The sequence below is a fragment of the Apium graveolens genome, chromosome 2 (genome assembly GCF_009905375.1).
Source record: "Apium graveolens cultivar Ventura chromosome 2, ASM990537v1, whole genome shotgun sequence".
Taxonomy (NCBI): Eukaryota; Viridiplantae; Streptophyta; class Magnoliopsida; order Apiales; family Apiaceae; genus Apium; species Apium graveolens.
The window spans coordinates 66692882-66699256 of record NC_133648.1 but is presented as its reverse complement, the minus strand read 5'-3'; positions in this window follow the sequence as shown (position 1 = coordinate 66699256).

Here is a 6375-nt window from a genome sequence, read left to right as displayed (position 1 = left end):
ATTCCTTATGCGAAGCGTCACTTACAAATCACAAAATCTCCTTTTTCCATCCGGCAATGCCAGCATAGGGGCCATCACCAACCTCTGCTTCAGTTCTTGAAAGCTGTTCTCGTATTTCTCTGTCCATTCGAACTTCTCAGTCTTACGAGTAAGCCGCGTTAAAGGGGCTACTATCTTTACAACTTGAACGAACCTCCGGTAGTGACCGGCCAATCCTACCTCTGGTAGTCGACCAAACCATGGTCATCAATTCATCAGTGGTCCTTTATCCAATCCTGTCAGGATCCTCCATGGGATCCTCCTCAACAACTATCCCTTCTAGGACAACATCCTCAACCGCTAAATTCTCAATATCAACATCATCCGGTCCTGCATTAGGACACTCTATCGGATCCACAATCCGATCTCCAATTAGTAATAAAATATCATCACGATGTTGCTCCTCAACCTCAGGGTTCGGAGTCCCGCTACCATATACGATAACGAACTACGCTCCTATCACGATATTTATAAGGGTTCCCATAAGGGTTTTAACTGTCAGTGCTACGTTAGGTAGCCCGACTATGAACTTGGCAAGAGTTCTTATTATCTTAGTGAACTTATTATCTTAACGTCCCATCATCTCTGAGGTTTATAACGCTTAGCTCTGATACCATTTCTGTAACACCCCCAGATCCGGGGTCGGGGATCCGGGTTGTCACGGTCTTTCTTTCCACAATATCACTTCACTTGATTAATAATAAATAACCTCATGCTGTGACCCCATACTAACACACACCACAACCCGTTATAGTCTCAGAGATGAAATTAAAATAAATACAAGTCTTTGAATCCACCATTTAACAGTTATTACAACCCAAGATGATTACTTGATAAATTTACAGTTAATTGCCATTATCTGCCACAAGTTATAATTATACATAATTTGATTCTCAAAAGTAGATGGTCTGATCTACCATGGATCTACCTCTGCAGCTATAGCAGCTACAACATCATCGGGAAGACGCGGGACGCTTCCCACGCGCTTGCGCTGGGTCTGCTGGAGTCTGGCCATCTTTCCTAACTGTTGTTGTGTGATGAAGAAATAAAGCAAGGGTGAGCAGCAAGCCCACCAAAATAATATGTATAATGATTTACAATATATGAGCCTTCTCATAGTACTCATGAAAGTCTTGGTCAAAAGAAATGAACCAAGTTGATATCTTAATGCGATGAAGTCGCAAAATATTCAGTATATATACATATATACTTTTCAAAATATTGGAAGTCCTCTTCCATGCATAATATACACAAAGTTCCAGTGTATAACTGTATAAAAAAATATCATTGCAAGGTGATCTCATATATCTAACCTTGTCTCAACGTTTTTCTAAAAATCTTTGTCATTCATAAGACAATTATTAACTAGATATAAGTTTAAAAGATGAAGTTATAAGGTACTCCAATATACTTATATCTTTTCCAAATACTACTTGAACTACCACCGTTCAAGTTATAATCAGTTTCAAAAGTTCATCACATAGATGAGACTACAAGACAAGATTTAAATAGATTCAATCTTTGAAATATTATTGAATGAAATAAAGTTACGAGATACTTTATTTAGTCCCGATATATATATATCCACATATATATATCTCTTAAACATTTCCTGGAACCTCTGTTATGTAAAGTATGAACAGAGTTTGAAACATCCATTGTATTTTGGAAAGGAAAAGAATTTTGGCATAAACCCGATATCTCGCTGATCAGGCAAAGATACCAATAAGTAACCTTTTCTACTGTAGATGGATGAATTCCTCACCGGTCATCACCCTGGCCGCATTAGGACCTCGCGCTAGACCGTACCCCGGCCCCTCACGCGTTGATGGACTGCCACCCAGCCACTTACACAATAATAGACCGTACCCCGGCCTGTCGCTTATGCCGACTCAATGAGATGGGCTTACTTCCCGAACGTTGGGCAAGTAATCAATTCATTTACCAAATCTGCAACCTCGTTGCGAATATAAAATACACCACAGAGCCGGATTCCCCAGGTTTTGAGCGAGTATTTAAATCCCCTTTAAAAAGGAAGATCTTAAATATAAAAATGAGTTTTGGGATCCGCTCTGACTTTTAAAAATCATTTTGAAGACTCGAAAACACTTTAAAGAGTGTTTGGAGTAAGGCTGATTTAATGAAGTAAATCAGTCCCCAGAATATTAGAAAATATCTGAATATTATTAATTAAATAATATTCCCATAAAGAATAATCTTTATAAAAATAATTGAAGTAGAAGTATTAAAACTTATACTTGAAACGAGTATTAAATTACCAAAGATATACTTATATGAAAGTATTATCTTTAATTGAATAATCGAAAATAAGTTTGATTATTTACACCTTATTCTTTAATAAAATAAAGAATATACCTCAGCAAATAATCGGAGTCATAGATCCTCAAATGAATATTCAAATAATATTCAATAAATAAAATACGCTGAGTCATAATACCTCGAATGAATATTATAAATAATATTCATTAAATAAAATAAAGGAGTCATACATCCTCAAATGAATATTCAAATAATATTCAATAAATAAATAAAAGGAGTCATAAGTCCTCGAATGAATATTCAAATAATATTCAATAAATAATATAAAAGAGTCATAAGCCCTCGAATGATATTCGAAATAATATTCAATAATAAATAAAGTTTAAAGTTATCGAATAAACCTTATTCGATTAATAGTTTGGAAAACTATAACCATATATAAATAAATATATATATATATATATATATCCATATTCATATATATACAAAATCTACTCGGGATCCTCGACTCCCGGTTTTAGAAAATATTTTCACCTTTGGGTCCCTATAATAAGGGTATACGCAAATACCGCTTATCTCTAGCATAGGTATTATGCAACGAATAAGCATTTGAACCAACAGATATATATTTCAAGAATATGAAACATGCATGCATATATACCATATCACATGCTACAATATATCGCAACATTTGCTAATATAAACATCATGCATCTATCGCAAGATAATGCATATACATATATACATCACAACAACAGTATAACGGATAGAATACTTGCCTGAGCGACTTGGGGGTGAGAAAGGCTCGGGACGAGTCTGATAACCTATAAACAACAAGTAAGTTGGAATTAAACCAAAATCACTTGTAAATCTATACTTTAACTAACTTAGACTCTAACGCTTGTTTTGCGCTCACTGATTTGCTTAAGTCACTCGGGTACCCTCGGCTCCACCATTTTTAATAATTTAACCTTTACGAGTTTTAAAGCGATTCCTTCGCGAGTGTCTTACCAACTGCCTAACACACTTACCATAAATGTTTCATACATTAATTAACCCTTTTTGGTCTTTAATCTATGTTTCAAAGTAAGGCGAGGGAAAAAGTTTCGTTCGCGAAACACCGTTACTTGAAACGGTCGTTTCTCCTAAACCGTGCATCGGAATCGAACGAACTACATATCAAAACGAAGCTCGTAACATGAGCTATCTAAACATGGCAGTGGTCATAATCTAGCAGGGGGTTCTCGGGTCATAATGCTATGCACAAAAACAGTCCAAAGAAAATCGGACGTTACGACGGCTATGTTTACGCGATTTCCCAATTTTAAACCATACAAAACCAACCACAAACCAACCTCAATCCAACATACAACCAACATCCATCCTTATCACATCATAACAACCCCAACCAATTCAATTTAATCATTCATACTTATGCCTAAACTTAACTTTAATCATACTTAAGTTCCTTTAAATCAAAACCACAACAATTACCATTCCATTTCACTACCATTCCAAATCCCAAACTCTAAATCATAACAACAAACTACAATATCAACCCACTAATCAAAATCATCTTATAATATATAGGAATCTAGGGTTTGGAGATGGTATACCTTCCTTGAAGCTTTTAATCCATGAAAGATCCTTGGAATGTCCATGGAAGCCTTAATATATGCTTAAGCTACCTTGACCTTGCAAATAAAATCAAGAATCACAAATTTGTTCTTGAAAGTTACTATTCACCCTAAACTAAAATGATTTGTTTGAGATAGAAAACCTTTGATTCAAGCACTCAAACTACTTGCTCTTCTTAGTTATGAAATATAGGATCCAAAGAAACAAACCTTATAATTTTCCATGGAGTATAGCTTGTGTTTTGAATTTCTAATTCACCATTTTGGTGAAAAATTCGAAATGAAGAAGATGAAAAGGGGGGAGAGAGAAGCTTGCTTTGTTTTCTTGATCTTTGTGCATAAAAAGCTTGGTTGATATCCTTTTGTTTTGTTAATTACCTTTTAACCATGGTAAAATTTGTGTGGCTTGAAATCAACCAACAATACCTTCCCTTTGGTCATGCTTATGTCATCCTCCTATGTCATCTTCCCACACTTGTCATCTTCTTGTTGGTGTGGTGACATCATCATCACTAACCTCTTTGATTAGCTCTTAATTACTTGGCTAATGACCGCTGATCTGTTATACGGTTCACTTAACTTTCGTTCTCGTTTATCGTTTGAGGGATCATACCCGGGATCTTATTACTTGGGTTCCCTTAACCTTTCTCAATACATTATATTCCTTTTATGATCCTCTCTTATAATCCTTGAATTTAAATCCTTTTAATCATGTTACCTTATACTCAATTCTTTCCGTATCTAGTGGATTTTCGGGAAAAATCAAAGTGTTCGGAATTGGACTCTGACGATCTTTACATACACTTATATACCATATAGAGTACTAATAAAATCTCAGAATATCCATAACAGAACCCCCACATAGTGTGGCATGAAAAGTTTTCTCATTCAGAAAAAACACTATTCATAAGGGTTTCAAAAATTTCCAAAAATTGGGGTTATTACAAATGAGTCATTGACTGATGTATATGATAGATTTGTCAAACTCTTGAATGACTTGTCATTAGTAAATAAGGAGTATGATCTTGAAGATACAAACCTTAAATTCCTGTTAGCTCTTCCTGAATGTTGGGATTTGAAGGCAACAACAATAAGAGACAACTACAATCTTGATGAAACAACTCTTGATGAAATCTATGGAATGCTCAAGACTCATGAACTTGAGATGGAACAAAGAAGCAAGAGGAAAGGAGGAAAGTCAAGGACAGTTGCTCTCAAGGCTGAAGAGGAATCCCCCAAACCACCTTCCTCAAAGAAAGACAAGGGTAAAGCTCTTATCATGAAGTCTGATACTGAGTCATCAAGTTCTGAGAGTGATGATGACTCAGATTCTGAAAGCTTGCCTGAAACTGATGCTGATGAGGAGATGATGAAGCTGTGTGCTCTTATGGTAAAAGGAATCACAAAGATTGCATACAGGAAGTTCAGGAAGGGAAAGAAGTTTTCCAGGAAAGGCATAAGTTCTGATAAGAAGAATTTCAGAAGATCTGAAGGAAGAGGAGGAAAGTCTGACAGAGGAGATTACGCTAATGTTAAATGTTATAATTGTGGTGAGAAAGGCCACATATCTCCTGATTGCAAGAAGACCAAGAGTGACAAAGGCAAAGCTCTTGTCACAAAACAGAAAAGCTGGACAGACACCTCAGACTCTGAAAGTGAGGAGAACTATGCATTGATGGCAAATGCTGATAAATCAAGTTCTGAGAGCAGTTCTGAAGCTGCTGAAACAAAGGTACCTCAGACTACTTATGCTTTTCATACTGATGATATTAATGAGTTGAGAAGATATCTTAAAACCATGTTTGTTAGTTATAGAGATCAAACTTTAACATGTGAAAGATTAACTTCTGAAAATCTTGCTTTTAGGAAAAGAAATGATTTCTTAGAAAAAGAGTTAGTCATGTTCCATCAAACTCAGCAGGATAGAGATGATGCTTTTTATGTTAGGGATGAAGTGCTAAAAATGAATGAATCTCTAAAAACTGAGTTAGAAAAGGAGAGAGAGATTATCAGAACTTGGACTAACTCTGGCAAAACAACTCAAAATTTGCTAAGCAGTGGAAACTGGAAAGAGGGCTTAGGTTATGGAGAAAATAAAAATGAAAAAGGAACTGTAGAAATTAAGCCTGTTGATAAGCAAAAGCTGAAGTTAAAACCTGTTAAGTTTGTAACTGAAAAATCTGAAAATGAGAAATCAGAAGTTAAAAAGGAATTAGCTTCTGACAAACTAAAACAGGAAAAGACAGCTGAAGTTAACATAGGCTTAATGACAAAGAAGCAGCTTAAGCATAAGCTGAAAGATGTTAAGAATGCAAACAAGATAAAATCACCTAGGAAAAACAGGAATGGAAAGGAAGGTGTGAATAAAAGCAATAACTATAAATCTGTTCCTGATGCTCCTAGGAAAGCATGTCATAAC